At 35.7% G+C, this 18,132-nt stretch overlaps 1 pseudogene; it reads left to right on the top strand.

Moving 5' to 3' along the window:
- Positions 1-5,800: 5,800 nt before the first annotated feature.
- On the top strand, positions 5,801-6,358 carry LOC102729193 (large ribosomal subunit protein eL28 pseudogene; annotated as a pseudogene).
- Positions 6,359-18,132: the final 11,774 nt, after the last annotated feature.

The following is an 18,132-nucleotide window of genomic DNA, read 5'->3' as shown; positions in this document are numbered from 1 at the left end:
TATCAGATGAATGGAGACAAGGTTTAAATTCATGTCTTACTGACTTTAAAACCAATGATTGTAAGCCATACTTTATGCTGTATTTTAAAATTTACCTTTATTTGTTAAGTGGGATGTATATAACCTACTATTTGATGTATAGATGCTGGTTTATGGGGATAGCGAACATGGACTAAAGTGGTATAGTTAAGTATCAAAATGTCAGGAGCCTAGGACTAGCTAAAAATTGAACATTCTAATGTTGACTGTTATAATTAATCAGATGTCCTAAAATAAAGTGCTAGGAACCACATTTCGCCCTTTTTGATACTTTCTCTAAATGGCTATTATGGGATACAGTTGTAGTTTCAGTACAGGACTGAGCCGAGATAAGACTGGAAAAGATATGGGAAGTTCTTCAGTCTAAATAAGCATCATGTCAGGTTTAAGCATTGTTGATATGTTTGATCATCCTTTTCCCCAAATGTTTGGAGCATCACAAGATCAATGAAGCTCCCAGGTTTTGTAGCTAAATTAGTATCCATCTTTTTCTTACTATCCCATGAACTATAGACACCACAGCTAATTAGTGCCAACAACCTACAAATCAGGGCTAGCAGGAAAGTTATGTTTCTCAATTTTGGGGTATTAAATAATGGTATGTAGAATTGAAATGATATAGTAGAAAGAAAGATGGGCTTATCTCCCTGCTTTGTCACATAGTAGCTGTGTGATTGCAGACAAACTACTTTCTTTCTGTGTCTCACTTTCTATGAGATTTAAGGTCAAGAAGTCCCAGATTCAAATCTTATCCCTGTTCCTTAATAGCTTTTTGACCGTTGTCAAGACCTTTCATTTGCTCTAAATCTCAGTTATATATTTATAACTTTATAACTAGAACTTTCCTATGAATACCTGCTTCATAAGGTTATGAGGATGAAGCTAGCGTAATATATATAAAGCATTGATTGAACATAACAAGCATTTCATAAATGTTAGCATTACTGAACATATATATCACATTTTACCTATCACTTGTATTTTGTTCCCTCTGTGTTAGTCACATCTTCAGGCTCCACTTGTAATTCCAGTTCTTCTGCTGTTTCTACCACATGTACAGTTACTGCCCCACTCAAGTCTTGAACCCCTCAAAGTCATTCATGAGTCCGTGAATTCTCTAAAAGAATATACAAAAATGAGTATTTTTATTTTTCAGTAAGAATATCTGTCACTTCCATCAGCTGTTTTGAGGGTACCCCTGGAGGTCTCAATTTAGAAAAAAGGGTGGACCCTGATCCATAATTATAACTTTGGCAGCACTGTTGATCCCCACTTGCCTGGACTTTGAATTCCAGAATAACTGGATTCAACCTCTAGATTCCTTCCCTGGTTGTTCTGTGACTTAACTTAAACCTCAGTTTCCACATGTGTAAAACTGGGATGGTAGTACCTACCTCTCAGGCTTGTGTCAATAATGCATATCAAAAAGAATCTCAGTAGGGGCGCCTGGGTGGCTCAGTTGATTAAGCATCTGCCTTTGGCTCACTCAGGTCATGGTCCTGGAGTCCTGGGAATGAGCCCCACATTGGGCCCCCTGCTCAACGGGGAGTCTGCTTCTCCCTCTCCCTCTGCCCTCCCCCCTCCCCCACTTGTGCTCGCTCTCCGCTCTCTCTCACACACACACTGTCTCTCTCTCTCTCTCAAATAAATAAGTAAAATCTTTTTTTTTTAAAATAATCTCAGTATATGGCAGTTTGTAGGTATTAAAAAGTAGTGGTCCCTTTCACACTGGTTTCTACCTCAGACCAGAAGGATATCTTCCTTACCACGGATCAGTCACAGATTATTGACTGATTCTCAGTGGTCAGGATCCTGTGCTTCAGAGAATAGTCACATAGAAAAGTTATATAAAGGTCAAAACACAATTAATGATCATTAAAACAGAAAACCTTGGCTCATGCCCCTGGTCTCCATATAACAATTCATATATATCAGGTCGTATACCTTATATTGTACCTGCAGTTGCCTGTAACTTTATATGTAATTCTGTCACAGTTGTGTGGCATTGTGATTCAGACCTCCTCAGTCATTACAGAAACTAGTTTCCATGTACATAAGGTGTGATAAGTAACACAAGTGCACATTTCTCCTTCAGATGTTTCTCACAATAAGGGAAGACTAGGGAACTTCAAGTTATACAGCAGCACAGACTAAGAACCCCTTATAGGAAGAAAAGGGGCTGCTGAGAGCCATAGAACTGTATACCAATGGTGATAAGTAAAAACAAAGTGGTAGTGATATGATGGTGGAGGGGTATTTTATAGAATAATTAAATGTCCCTGTAAGAAAACAGAGTAATCATTTGGACAAATAATTGAGTCATTATTATAATATAACAAAAATACATGTTAGGGTCTTCCTATTGCTATTTCAGATTATTCCAGCCATGACACACATTTTGCCTCCTTTCAGTGAAAATCTGTAACAGCCACCAGCATTTATGTCATAGAGCTAGTGACATGAAAAAGAGCATCAGCTCAGCCTATGGATCCAAAGTAGTCATGCTGAACTCTATACCTGAGTTCTTTCTCTAGGTGAATTAAACCTGGCCTCTCAAGTGCCAGAATCTGGCATAAAGTGGGAGTTTTTCATGAATAGATTTCTTTATAAGCAAAGTATTTTGAAAAGAACTTGTGTTCTATACAGTTTGTATAGAATATTAATGATAATATTTTCTATGACAAGTGATATTCCCATTTATCACTGGAAAAACTGTAAATCCCTTACCATTATACATGACATATACACATAAATATATACATATATTTATATTAGAGACCTAATAAATATATGGAGATACAATGATGAAGAAACATGTCGTGGGCTCTACCTTTAGTGAGCTTCTGCTCTGTTGAAGAAGTCAAACTTTAAAACAGTTACAACTAAAGTGGTGGTAGGAGTGGTAAACGTGGGATGGGAAATCTATGATAATATGAGATCATGTAACAGGAATACCAAACACAGATTCAGAGATTCAGGAAAGACTTCTCAAAAGAGGTGACACCAGACTGACCTTAAGGATGAGTAAGAGCTAACCAAATGAGCAGTGGGGGTTGAAGGAAAACACTAATCCTGACAGATGGAGTTTAGATGCAAAGGACCAGACAAGTGAGGCATGTGATATATTCTGGGAAGTGGAAGAACTTCAGTATGTCTAGGGTATAAATCAGCAAGTGGACAGGACATTGTAAAGAGATTAGGAAATAGAATAACTTTGAATGAGAAAAGACATAGAATTGTACAGTGGCTACTCTGTGAAAACTTCTCTAAACTTTCAGATAAATGCTCACTATTCCCTTACTCGCATAGGTCCAGATAGCCATGGATTGTTGTGCCTAGAGAAAAACAATAATTACTGCTTGTTGTTTGCATGGTAGACATGGGATGGTTCATTTCTCACATACCATCAAAGTGAAGTAATCTTCAAAAGCTTTTATATAGGAAGGTTAAAAGACAAAAATTTTGAATGAAATTTTCATTCTAGTGGAGAAGATAATCAACAAGTAGAGCAATAAGTATATAATATAGTATTAGATACCAATAAAATATGAAGAAAATTAATGCTTGGTGACTTAAATAAAATGAAAATGGTTTAAAATGAGCCCTTAGAATAACAGGTGTCTAAAATTATTCTGATTTCCTTTAAACCAGGGAGCTTTCTACACAGGATATTAGAGTCCTTCTAACTAGATCCAGGAAATCCTAGGCTTTTACCTACTACTGATGTTTTTGTTTGTTTGTTTTACTGCCCACTATTCTAAAGCATATTGTAGAATAGATCGTATTCCACCTATCTGACACCATGCAGATTAGAAATTACTTGGACTCAAGAGGTTGAGAATGAGAGAAAAAAACAAATAGCTCTCCTTTGTATCATTTGTATTATTCTAATAAAAAAATGCTTTTCATTTTCCATTAACTTTATTATTCCATTAATTATATAAATGTATAAAAGGCATGTCATATCACAACCTAAAGTGGCATGCTGCTAAATTATGGTTAATAACAGAAACTTCTAAAAAAAGAACAATAACTAGTAGAAAGCATATGGACAAAACTAAAAATTAACTTCATTCTTTATTCTTTTTTAAAAACTTTTTTTCCTAAAGTCAAATAAGTCTGATCAAAATGAAACTCCACAATTCACCCATTTGTTGACTAAAAGTAGAGATCTCCATTTTCATTGATCTACAACTGTTTCCTCTGTTTTAAATGTTATTAAAAGATAATAATTTAGGGGCTCCTGGGTGGCTCAGTCGGTTAAGTGTCTGCCCTCTGCTCAGATCATGATACCAGGGTCCTGGGATCGAGCCACAATAGGGCTCCCTGCTGGAGGGGAGCCTGCTTCTCCTCCCTCTGTCCCTTCACCCTGACTCGTACTCTCTCTCTCACGCTCTGCTCTCTCTCTCTCTCAAGTAAATAAAATCTTTTAAAAAAAGATAATTTAATTCATCTCTCAGTTTCCAAAGTAATTTACCTTCTATAGTATTGTTTCAAGGTTTAAAAGCATGCTTTCTTATTCACATTGTATTTACATGTTAAAATTAAATGATGGAATTATTATGATTCTTCACATTTGACTCTAGCTGCTATAGGATATGATGCATACATATATTGAGAAAGCTTTCTAATATAATTCAGTTACAGGAAGTAAACACAGATTATGTTGTCCCCTGACCATTATTCTACCTTGAGTCTTAGAGAGTTTTTAATTTTATTCTTCAACAGTGTGTATAAAAGATGCACTAAAAGCTGCTACTTTCTCAGCATCATGGTCACAGTTAGTTAAATATTTAATGCCATAAGCACAAGGTAGGGCATGCAATGAGCATGAACTTGACTATAAAACCACTGTAATGGGTTTAGATCCCTTGGGTCTCCAACGTGCTCTGTACTGATACAGTAAAGGAGGGAAAAGTCTCATCAAGATGCATATTTAAATAGGAATCTGTCCTGCCATATCCGTTGACAAGATTAATTATAGATCTCTGAACCTGATGTGTTTCTTAATATCTTGAATCCCTTTCCTAGTATGCAGTCAAGCTGCAATATTTGTTGTAGCCTTGTGTAATTCTGGATAATTCTCTTTTCCAGAGTAATACTTTACAATATATTTTAGGTCTTAATGACTTAACTGAGTGCCTGATAAAAGTTTCCATTAGTGATTGCCATTAATCCTTGCATTTGTTCATTGAAATCAAAACAGTCCTTTTACAATAGTAGCAAAATTCTGAAAGAATGCAAGGGCTCTCTTCATGAGAAAATTCAGCCATTTTCTCTACTGTGTATGTCTTCAAATGAAAGGATGAAACAGTAAATACAGTAAAAATTATTATAAGATATTTTGCTTTGTGAATTACACAGTCTGCCTTAAAAGATAAGAAAAAAGAAAGACCCCAAATTATTTTTTTAAAGCTGAAATTATGGTGATAGTAGATCCAGTATACCATTTGTATTAAAAAATATATAGGTTATATATCAAAGGAGTTTAAAGTACAAGTTTATGGTGAAACAGATGTAGAACTCAATCAGGGTATCAATGTTTACTAATTGGGTAAAGTTATTTAATGTTTTGATCATTAGTTTTCTCACTTATAAAATGGGAAAGGTAAACCAACTTTTTGGATTTGTTATGATGATTACATAGTATGACACACAGAGGTGATTATCACAATGCTTGGTCCATCACAATCACTAAATGCCAACTTAAAGATAAACAGCTCTTTCCCTTTTGGCTGCTGCAGTGAGAGGAGCTGCCACCATGTCCTCCCACCTGCAATGGATGGATTAACATGCAGAACTGCTCCAGCTTCCTGATCAAGAGGAACAAGCAGACACACAGCACAGAACCCAATAACCTGAAGGCTTGTAACTCCTGCCACGATGGGCTGATTCACTGCAAGACTGTGGGCAAGGAGCTGGCAGTCTATGGCAAATGTGTACTGGTGTCATGAATTGGAGATCAGCCAGCAAACCCTGCCACCTCCTACATGTGGGCCACCATCAGCAAGAATGCCCAGGCCATCCTCAGCAGCATCAGGCACATGATCTGCAAGAACAAGTACAGCCCAGATCTGTGCATGGCTGCCATTTGCAGAGCCAGCACCATCCTGTTCAGCCAGAAGCCTGTGATGGGGAAGAGGTTGGGCCACCCCACTAAGAGCTCCTGAGTACCTGCCCCCCACCTCCAAAGCAATAAAGATGTCAATCACCTAAAGACAAATAAAAATAAACATAATACTTCATACAGTTTGAAATATTTGCCTAGGCTTTCTATTGACCCCATCATCTTAAATGTGAATCCAAGAAGTAAGCTTCATAAAAATCTTTACAGTTGATTCTGATGAAGACTCAGATGTCTTTGTTTTATTGTGATATATCCTCATAATGGATTCTTGCGGAGATATTTATTAATATACTGCATTCAGTATTCTTAAACAGGAAACTAATACGTTCAACCAGCTTTTATTTTTCTATTTAATATCTAAGACAGTATTCTTTTTTTATTATGTTATGTTAATCACCATACATTACATCATTAGTTTTTGATGTAGTGCTCCAAGATTCATTGTTTGCATATAACACCCAGTGCTCCATTCAGTACGTGCCCTCTTTAATACCCATCACCAGGCTAACCCATCCCCCCCCCCACCCAGAACCCTCAGTTTGTTTCTCAGAGTCCATAGTCTCTCGTGGTTTGTAGGACAGTATTCTTAGTTGCAGGACATAGTAGCTCATTAGCTCTCTGTACTTCTGTGCTCCCATCTCCCCACAATATGGTCCAAGCTCTTTGCTCTCTTCAAGGGTGCACTGCCAAATAGTTTCCCTTCCTGCCACTGACTTGACCTCCTTCATTCATGATTCCATTTTTCTTTCTTTCTTTTTTTATTATTATTATGTTCAGTTAGCCAACATATAATACATCATTAGTTTTTGATGTAGTGTTCAACAATTGATTAGTTGTTTATAACACCCAGTGCTCATCGCAACACATGCTCTCCTTAATAGCCATCACCCTGTTCCCCACCCGCACTCCTTTATGCAACCCTCAGTTTGTTTCCCAGAGTCCAGAGTCTCTCATGGTTTGTCTTCCTCTCTGGTTTCTTCCCGTTCCATTTTTCTTTCTAATCATGCCCAGTACTCTGGTGATGATGATGCAAAATCCTTATCTCATTTTGGGGATGGACTGGCTAGCCGTATCTCAGTATAGAGAAAGACAGAGTCTAGGCACTGGATGCCCTTTTGGAAGGCAGATTACAGGGTCACTCTGGAATAGAGGTGAAAACAATATTCAGGGTAGTTGATGAAGAGCACCTTAGGCTGAGGTTAAGTTGGGTAGAAATCAATAAGAAAGGAGATGGTCAAAAAAGAAGTAAGGGATAATGCTAGGGAGGCAAAGCTAGTGGATCAGAATCAAGTCAATGAATGATGGATATGATATTTGTCTTATTTATTTATTATATTTCACTAGGGTGGGAAAACACACCCTTAAAGGAACTGAATTAGACTGGACAATAAGAAGGCTGGTTGTCATCTTCATCAAAATTCTTAACATCATCATGAATGTCATCATCATCATCATCACCACCACCACCACTGCTACCATCATCATTATAATCCCATTTGCAGAAAAATAGTAAAGTGTATCAGTGTTACATTGAAACAGTCCAAAAATAGATTAAGGCAAAACTTGGCTATTATTGTATAATCTTTATTCAACAGTTATTGATTGACTATAGATTGCTTTTTACTGAGATATAATTCACATAACATAAAATTCACCATTTTATTTATTTATTAAAGGCATATTTATTTATTTGAGAGAGAGAGAGCATGAGAGCATGAGCTGGGAGGAGGGGCAGAGGCAGAGGGAGAGAGAGAATCCACAGACTCCTCACTGAGCGCAGAGCCTGAGTTGGGGCTTGATCCCGGGACCCTGAGATCATGACCTGAGCCAAAGCCAAGAGTCGGCAACTCAACTGACTGAGCCACCCAGGCACCCCAAATTCACCATTTTAAAGTGTATAGTTTAGTGGTTTTCATCCTCCCTTCCATCTATACCTTAGCAATAGCCTTTCTTACTATTTGGTCATGTCTTGTAAACTTGTGGATCTGCTTCTTAGTCAATTAAGACTTACTAATGTGAGTATGTTAGTTTCTTACTACTGCTAGAACAAATTAGGGCAAATTTAACAGCTTAAAATAATACAAATTTAGTATCTTGCAGTTTGGAGATCTTTTTAAGCTATAATCAAAGTTTTAGCCAGGCTGCATTTCTTCTGGAGACTTAATGGGGAATCCATTTCCTTGTCTTTCCAATTTTCAGAAGCTACCCACATCCTTTGCTCATGGCCCCTTCCTTTGTCTTCAAAGCCAGTAGCATAACATCTTCAAATCTCTCTCTCTCTCTTTTCCTCATGTCTCCAACTTTCAGTTATAAAGATCTTTGTGCTTACTTTGGGCCAACCCAGATAATCCACGATAATATCTCCATCTCAAGATCTTTAATCACATCTACATAATCCCCTTTGTTGTGTAAGGGAACATTCACAGGTTCTGGAAATTAGGATGTGGACATCTTTGAGGGAGGGAGTTGCCATTTAGCCTACTACACTGGGATTCATGTAAATACGTTATATTGCATGAATAATATTGTTTTAGTGTATTTTTTATGTTTAATGAGGTTATCTCTACAAAATTTTCTTGTACACTACTCTTGGATTTCACAGCCTGTGAAATTTAAAAGCCCTTCTTCAAGAAGTTTGCTCATTGCCAGAGAGCTTACACTCTCCTACACTGTGACAATCCCATCTTCAATGAATTCCATTTAGTGATTTCCATAAAATATATCCTTTACATTAGTTGGGAGTTTTACTTGTTTTACTGAAAATTTGAAAGTTTATGGGCATGACCATCAATCTCATTGATTCCTTCATTCTTTTTTTTCACTCCTACTGTCCCTATCCCTCTTCTTATCATCCTGTCACTCAGATGGCCTGGCATCTTTAAACTTCTGTTTTGCAGAGCAGTTCATTTTTGAACAATTTCAGTTGTCAAACTTGAAAAATGGCACCAAAGCACATCGGAGCAAGGGACCTCCATTGAAGAAGTTTGAATGTCTGTTGAAATGGCTGTATCTATAGCTGGCAAAGTGATGTTTCTTCTAATTATAAATATAATGCTATGACTCATATAAAGATTGTTATAATAGATAGTTGAAAGATGATGCTAAGCATCTTCAGCTATTTGGACACATGGTTGGTATGCATGTCTGAATATTGTCTTACCTACTAGTGTTTGTCACTAATTAGGTTTGCTTTAAGTATTCACTCTTTATCAGTCATTTTGTTAACTACAGATCCAATAAAGAACAAAACATAAGGTCTTGATTCTATTGGCTCACATTTTTATTGATCCATGTAACCATTGTCCAGCCATATCTTTGGTTTGTTATTGCTTTTGGTGAATTGCCTTGTACCTACCTGAGGTAATGGTCAAGATAAATAGATAGCAATAGAAGACCTGGGCCTGACACTGCTGAAAATGGTTTTTGTTAACTTATTCCCAGTTACTATGGAAATAGCAGTATGAAAATAGGAGATTTGGGAAAGATAAAAATTACTTTCTGAATAGGCTTCTTAAAGGCATATATCCAGCACAATGAGATATAATTTTCAGTTCTTCTATGCATTCATAGTATATATGTACCTCAAAAAACTTTAAAATGGAAAGGACTATGTCTCTATTTCTCTATGCCTGGCATATAGCGAGTGATATAAATTAAAGTATTTATTGGATGATTAAGTAAATACATATATGATTGTGTTTAAAAAAATAATCACAACTGCCATTTATGACCACTATGTGCCAGCTGCTGTGCTAAGCTTTGTATATGCATTCATGATTTTTATTCCTATTATACTTATAAGAAAAATAAAACTTACAGGAGTTTTGTATATCTATCTGTAACTTTGCTCTTAGTTATTAGCCTGTATCACTCTCTACTCATCATTCTAAGTCATAATTATCTTATAAACTATTAGGCTCCCTTACAAGACTATGAGCTCCAAGAAAGTAGTGATTTTTACTTGTGTATTACCAGTGCTAAATTCAGAGCCTAGCAAAGACAATGGGTTCAATGACTGCTTCTGGGTTGAAATGATTGATCTTTGGAGATCCATCCTCAACATAAGGAATCAGTGGAGAGGACTTGAAGATTAGGAGAACTGTACTCAGATCATTGATGCAAGCTGAGCTATTCCCATTTGGTCACTCTCACCTCCTAGGTTCTTTTTCTGGTAGATAATGTTAGCTACCAAAGAAGCTTCAGGTTGAGGGTCAGCTACACCTGCCATTTTGATATCAAGTTATAATAAAACAAGTTAAACCAAATTCTTATTTACACACATAAATTTATTAAATATAGACATCCACTGGCAATCAAACATAAACAATTTATACAACCTATATTTTAATTTCAATAAAGTCGTATGGTGCTTTTACTTGTTCTGACTACTACTGGTATGAAAGTTCACTTAAGGTGGATGTGATTAGAGGTAACTCTTCTAGCAGTCATCAGGCAATTATATTCTCCTGCATTATAATTATAATTAAGTTCTCCTATATTTTAAGTTGAGTATGGATCTTTTTTTTTTTTTTTGGTCAAGCTGTGGCCAGTGTCCTTGAAGATCCAGTTTACAAGCCTCACTCAATTCTTATATCATTATTATGAAGGGAGAAGGGAGCCTTACTAAAGCATATAAGCAAATCCACATATCTTAAATACCTCCAGTTTCACCAGTGAGAACCTTCTTCTAATGGTCATCATGCTAATCAACAAGCCACTAATTTCACCAATGCACATTTATTTTTGACATTCATCAGATTAATTAACAAACCTCAGGTGAAGATGGAGATCTATAAAAGAAGCCCTTGTAGCTGACTCTGGTCTTTTTGATATGATGCCAAGTGAACACCATAGAATGTGTTTTTTTTTTTTTTTTTTTAGAATGTGGTTTTTAATTAGGGTAACTGAGATTTATGTCTAAAACTAGTAACATTCATAACATCACACCATTAATGATAATTTACATATCTCTACACATATATGTATATGTATATATGTGTATGTGTACATGCATGTGAGTGTGTATGTTGTATTTATGTGTGTTTCTGTAATTTCTAGAATTAGGGTTAAACATTTGTGACCTAGGTGGTTCCTGTAAGTTCTCCAGAAGTAATCCATCTTCTGGGAAGCTGTTATTTTCATCCTATTCACATTTTACTTTTTATTGCATCTTCAGTTCAAAACTTATTTGTAGAAATTTTGTATAAAAAAGAAACTTTGTATAAAATAATTTAGATTTATGTATTTGATAAACTATACTAAAATTAGTATATCTTTTTTATGTGATATTTTCCCTTGCCAAATAATTTATAAACTCATCCAGAAAAAGAATTTTTATTTTCATTTTTAATTGTTCATCCATTCATATCACAAATATTTAGTGGCATTAGAGCTAGTTCTTTCCATTCTCTCTTTTGCACTTCCAAGCCCACAGTTAACTGGGTTTGGTACCCAGTGCATACACTGTAAATGTTGATTTACTGAAAAACATCCTATTATGAAGCCATCATTACTGAAGTTTGCAGGTTTCTTTTCCTAATTTCAAAATGCCTTTTTCATTTTAGGTCACTCCAGGTAGCTGTCTTATTGCATCAATTCTCTGTTGATTCTCACTGCGCGGGGTGAAGAAGAAATCACTGGATCAGGTAGGGCCTCTAGAAAAAGTACTCACTCAAAATTAAATCCATATACTACACTTCAGAGCGAAACTTTAAAAATATTCTTACAATAGAACTTGAGGCAATTGATTTTGGAAATTACTAGAAGTAGAGACCATTTTTTTTCTGTACTACAAGATCTCTTTTGTGAAAAAGAAACTATTTATACAAGTACTTGTTAAAGCTTCTACATTGCAATTTACTCCACCTAATAATTACCCTATCAACACATATTCTGTCTAAATGTCTTTAGTCACAGTCCTTCTAATGTAATCTGGGTGTTCATTGTTCTTCTGTTTGATATGCACTGGAAGCTTGCAGCATCTTATTCTAATCAGTATTTGAATGCATTGTCTGTTGAAATGAAAGTAACTGATTAGTAGGACAGATGTTTCCCTTGAATGTGAAAATGTAGGGGTTAAAACCACAAATTAAACTGAATATTCACAGTCTTTGCATGCATTTTTCAAGATGGTGGAATACAAATTTTTGCGTAGTGGAAATCAGGTACTAGTCAAAGTTGTAAAGATCTGTGACCTGCAAAATAGATGATATTTGGAAATAACTAAACTGTCCGTTCTGAAGAATAGACACAGAACTGTAGTATGTTGGTAACATGAAATATTATCTGCCTTTATGGTTGGTGATTTTGACAGAGACTAGGAGAGACATGGAAATGGAAAACAGAACAATCAGAATTTCATGCCAGCTGCATCAGTGTATCGGTATATTAACAGAAGGATTAGAAGAGCCTGTGAATGGATTGTCATTATTCATTAGTGTATTACTATTTTTGTTAATATTAGATGTATCTCTGCTTTTTGATGGAAAATGCTATAAAATCAGTTGCTTATGACATTTAATTGTCAAAATAGGAAGATTTTATAACAAATCTGATTTCTCTCATGTTGGTAATATTTTATCTCCAGTTTCTACATATATCCCTTAGTTAATATTTTCACTGGGGTTTATAAGGCCATGAGAAAAATAAAGTATATATAATGTATGGTCAATGAGCTAACTCTAATTTCTCAATTGAGGAAATAATTGAGGCCATAATTTTCATTTGTTTGTAAAAACAGTGTAGATCTTCCTCTACTTACCATGGAGTTATGTCTGGATAACTATAAGTTGAAAATATAATTAAGTTGAAAATCAATTTAACACACCTAACCTAACCTACTGAACTTCATAACTTATCCAGCCTATTTTAAACATGCTCAGAACACTTACAGTTAGGGAAAATCATCTAACACAAAATCTATTTTGTAATAAAGTGTGGAATATCTTATGTAATCAATTTCACACTGTGCTGAAAGTGGAAAATAGAATAGTTATATGGGTAAGGAATGGTTGTAAGTGTGTTGATTGTATACCCTGGTGATCTTGGGGCCAACTGGGAGCTCCAGCTCACTGCCATTATGCAACATCTGAAGAGAGCATCATAACGCATGTCGCTAGTGTGGGAAAAGATCAAAATTCAAAATATGGTTTCTACTGAATGTGTATTACTTTCGCACCTTCTTAAAGTCAAAATATCCTAAGTCAAACCACTACAAGTCAGGGATTGTATTGTAACGTATACCTTTATTTAAATAAAGTTTGTGGTTATTTCTTCTCACAACCTTTACAAATACTCATTGAAAAAGGTAATGAATACAGTTGCAGAATACGGATGAACAGGCCCAAATGGTGGACAGTGCCTAGTTAGCTAAGATCTTAAGGAAAAACAACAGGGCCATAAAACCCTAATTTACAGTGCAAATTACCATCACTTCAGGAGGAATAGCATCTGATTTCTAACTCCAGTAGTCTCAGTCATCAGGCTGATTTGGGGTAGCCCCCCCTTTTTTTTTTTCTGAATTGCTTAAGCAGTTAATAAGAAGATGGATGAGTGTTTTTGGATTAAAAGAATTCCTCTGTCTACTGACCTGCTCAGAGTTTATACAAAATCACCATCTAGGTCTCTTGAAGTTATGACCCATGGATCTAATCTCCATTAAAGCTTTCTTCACATAGAATTAAGATGTTCAAAATGAAGCATCTTTGGAGTCAGTACCCATGATTAAGAGGTTATTAGTTCAAGAAGGTGTCCCTACAGTGGTTTTTGGTGTTTCATGCCTTCCCTATTTGAAATCTTACCACACCTCTAACTCACAAGTGTAAATACCTTAGACTACGGCATTTAGTTAACATGTGCTTTTGTTTGTTTTAATTTCATTAATTTAACCTAAAGCCTTTCAGTCAACATTTGAAAACTTTGAAAAATCAAATAAGTAATAAAGTAATGATGTTTCATGATTCATAAGACTACCTCCATGATTGTGGGCAAACCACTTAAATCCTCCTTTTTATTCACTCTATGAAAGGCCTTTGTTGGAGGAGGGCTGGGTCCTCTCACATAGGGATATAGTATCTTTGTTCTTTTTAATTTTTTTTTTGATGTTAGCAATTTGTTTAAATATATTTTGATTGACCCATTTGATAATTACCTGAACATTTGATCTTTTTATAGCATAAATAGGACATAAACTTTAGAGACAAGTAGATTTAGGATTATATTCTATCCTCATCTATTACCAGCTGTGATTCCTTGTTACAAATTCTGCATTTGTAACTGGTACGGAACAAGGATATCATTTAAAAGGGTTTTTCCAAGGATTAAACTAGGTAATACGTTTCAAACTCTTAGTATACTGTGTATCACAGAGGAAACACTCAAAAGTGTTAATTGTACCATGGAATTGCCTCGAATACTAATCAGAATGGTATATGTATATAGAAATTAATAGTGCTATCACAGGGAATAAGGATGGCTTATCTGTTTTCAAATCATTAGTATAGAAAAAATATTAACACTAAAAGTGCACTGAAGAAAGCTTGAAGTTTGAAGATTTGCAGTGCCTCAGGTTTTATTTCTATTGATTATCATTGTAAGCACAGAAAACTAGGAGTATCAAATGTTCTATATATGGAGCTTAATATCTGTGAAAGCCAATGTAAAGGTGACCACAGATGTGATCTAGCACAAAGATTTTCTCAGACTGGATTATTTGTTTGAATTTGTTTTTTATTTGTTTTTTGTTTTGTCTTGTTTTATGTGGAGTTATACTATATATAAAAGTTATATAAGAAGAGCTATCTATTTGGTGATGGGAGAAGCTCAGTCTGTTCAACTCTACCACCTACCCATACCCAAGTTTGCTCTGAAGAACCCCTCCCCACAATGCTTAGAGAACACACACACACACACACACAAATTAAAAAAAGAAGAAAGAAAGAAAAAAGAAAGACACTAACCGACTCCTGTCCTTTAAATTTTAAGATGGAGAAACTGAAGCCAAGCATAGTGAAGTGACATGCCCTAGGTCACACACTGAGAGAGGGACAGGTCTGGTTGTACTGACTCCCATCTACGGGATCCTGTTGACTCTTATAAAGAATATATTTACAGTTTAGGACAGCAAATGTCATTCTGGGAAATGTGGCCTTTCCTCCTTTTTTGCCAATCATATCAATTTGGTTGTTGCACATGTATTATAGTATCAGTTCTCAAAGTGTGTCACCAACCAGCAATATCAGCATAACTTTATTTTTTTTTCTTAATTTTTTAAAAGATTTATTTATTGGGGAGGGGGCAGAGGGAGAGAGAAACTTAAGCAGACTCCATGCTGAGTGCGGAGCCCCACGTGGGGCTCAATCTCATGACCATGAGAACATGACCTGAGCTGAAATCAAGAGTCAGAGGCTTAACCGACTGTGCCACCAGGTGCCCTAGCATAACTTTAAAAAAATCCAAATTCTTGGGCCTACTCAGACCACCTAAATCAAAAATTCTGGTGGTGGGGCCTTGGAACTCATGGTTTAACAAGCTCTCCAGGGGATTCTCATATTCATTAAAGCTTAAAAACCTCTATATTAAAGAAATTATTTGGAAATTAACTCTATCTGTAAATGAATCTTAATTACCTGGCTTACCTACCAACAGGCAAAGGCCACTATGAAGATACATGAAATTCTGTAAAGAAAATAATTGAGAGGGAAGAATGAAATTTTGTTGATCACCTACCTTATACAACAAACTCGTTGATTTCTATTAGTTATTTAATCCTTAAGGAGCATTCTGAAGTATATGTATTATTATCTGAGCTTTGATGGAAAAAATAGACTCAGAAAGATGAAATAACTTGCCTAAAATCATTCAACTGGAAGTTGCAGAACTAGGATTTGAACCCACATGTAATTGACTCCAAAGCTTTAAATCTTCCCATTATGCATTGAAACCCACTGGGCACTACACACACCTGGGGTGGAATAGCTACAACTCCAGGAGAAAAATCCATGCATTTAATCTCTCCATCATTATGGAGTGCTTTAATGTTGATTATATTTAAGATGTAATATACCTGTCTTGATGTTACATGGAAACAATATTTTGTCACTCTGACACAAGAGAGTGAATGCTTTTTTTACTCTTCTTCATTCTACTTACATCTATTTGAATATCAGTCCCCAAATTTCTATAAACTTGCCTAACGATGACAAGCTAATGTATATGTATATGCTCATTTTTTTTTTCTTTAGCATTTCATGTAAAATATAATGTACCTTCAATGGGTCCTGTTTGGGGACATATAAAAAGTTTCTGAGAAATGAATCATTACCTTAGATATTATGTAAATAAAATCATGTAAGTATTATGTAAATGTAATTACATATAGAAGTAATTATAGGGAGATATATTGCAAACTTCAGAGTTGTAATATAGGAAATTATAGGAGAGGGTAATTATATATCATGTTCCCCAAAGCTTCAACATCTAGGAAGAAATTCATCCATTTATATGTCTGAAAGAGACGTTAAATATTTTATTGTGTTCCACAGAGGGTGTGGTGAATGGGTGGTCTGATTAGGAAAATAGAGGATGAGTAGGTATTGTGAATTCAGAAGATGTTTGTATTGTGGAAGCATATCAGTTCTAGAGCTGTTAAGATTACTTGTCAATTATAGGCCTTGCTTATCTCTACCTGAGACTGGTTTTCAGTGTGTGGAGAGGAAAATTCTCCTTGCCTGCTCCATGTTCTAGGATTCTGCCTGTAATAATGCCAACTGCATAATCTAGTACCTTGTAATGTTCTAGAAAATTGAACTTAATTGAACAGGTTTGTACAAATGGCTTCCAGAGGAAAAATAATCTAAAGAGATAAATGCACAAAATTTAGCAGAAATGTGTATGCAATATTAGTACTTGAGGACCTGTATCAAGGATTGTATCTGACGTGTGGTATGTAGTCTCTATATAGGAGAATGGATGGAGCTTGAGAGTATAATGCAAAGCTAAATAAGTCAGAGAAAGACAAATACCATATGATCTCACTCATGTGGAATTTAAGAAGCAAAACAAATAAGCAAAGGGGAAAAAAGGAGAGAGAGAGAGAATGAAACCAAGAAACAGACTCTTAACTATAGAAAACAAACTGATGGTTACCAAAGGGGAGGTGGGCAGGGGATGGGTGAAATAGGTGATGGGGATTAAGGTGGGCCCTTGCTATGATGAGCACCGGGTGGTGTATGGAATTGCTGAATCACTATATTGTACACCTGAAACTACTGTAACACTGTATGTTAATGATACTGTAATTAAAATTATAAAAAACTTAATTTTAAAAAAAGGAGTAAAGACCAGAAATCACAAGTTAATGAGATCAGATTTGGAAGCAGAACAAAGCAAGAAGTTCGGGTGCTCAGTCTTATTGAGGGACAACTAAATATTTGGGAACCAGAGAATCTGAGACTCGAGACTCAAAGGACACCTTCTTTTTAGGACAAAGGTAGCAATCAATCACTGTACCTCACATATCCTATTCAAGGGCAGTTCTGTCATTTTCCTAAGTAAATGTCTCCCCAATTTTTTTACTTCTCTCTACCTCCCTGGTATTGTCATACTCCATGCCACCATTGTCTTTTGCCTGAATGGATTACAGTTGCCTCCTCACCTCTTGCCTCATTGCTACTTATCCTTTTTTTTTAAATTTTTTTATTGTTATGTTAATCCCCATACATTACATCATTAGTTTTAGATGTAATGTTACATGATTCATTGTTTGTGCACAACACCCAGTGCTCCATGCAGAACGTGCCCTCCTCAATACCCATCACCAGGCTAACCCATCCTCCCACCCCTTACCCTTTTCATAATCTGTTTTGTATACTGCAGCCAAAGTGATTAATCCTTCAGTTACTCCACATTGATTTTAGGGAAAATATTAAAGTCCTTAACATGATCTATAAGTCTCTGCATGTTCTTAT

This window comes from Leptonychotes weddellii, chromosome 11 (assembly GCF_054177405.1).
Source record: "Leptonychotes weddellii isolate Sample4059 chromosome 11, ASM5417740v2, whole genome shotgun sequence".
Classification (NCBI taxonomy): domain Eukaryota; kingdom Metazoa; phylum Chordata; class Mammalia; order Carnivora; family Phocidae; genus Leptonychotes; species Leptonychotes weddellii.
Note: the sequence above shows the minus strand (reverse complement) of the source record. Positions and strands in the feature narration are given on the sequence as shown.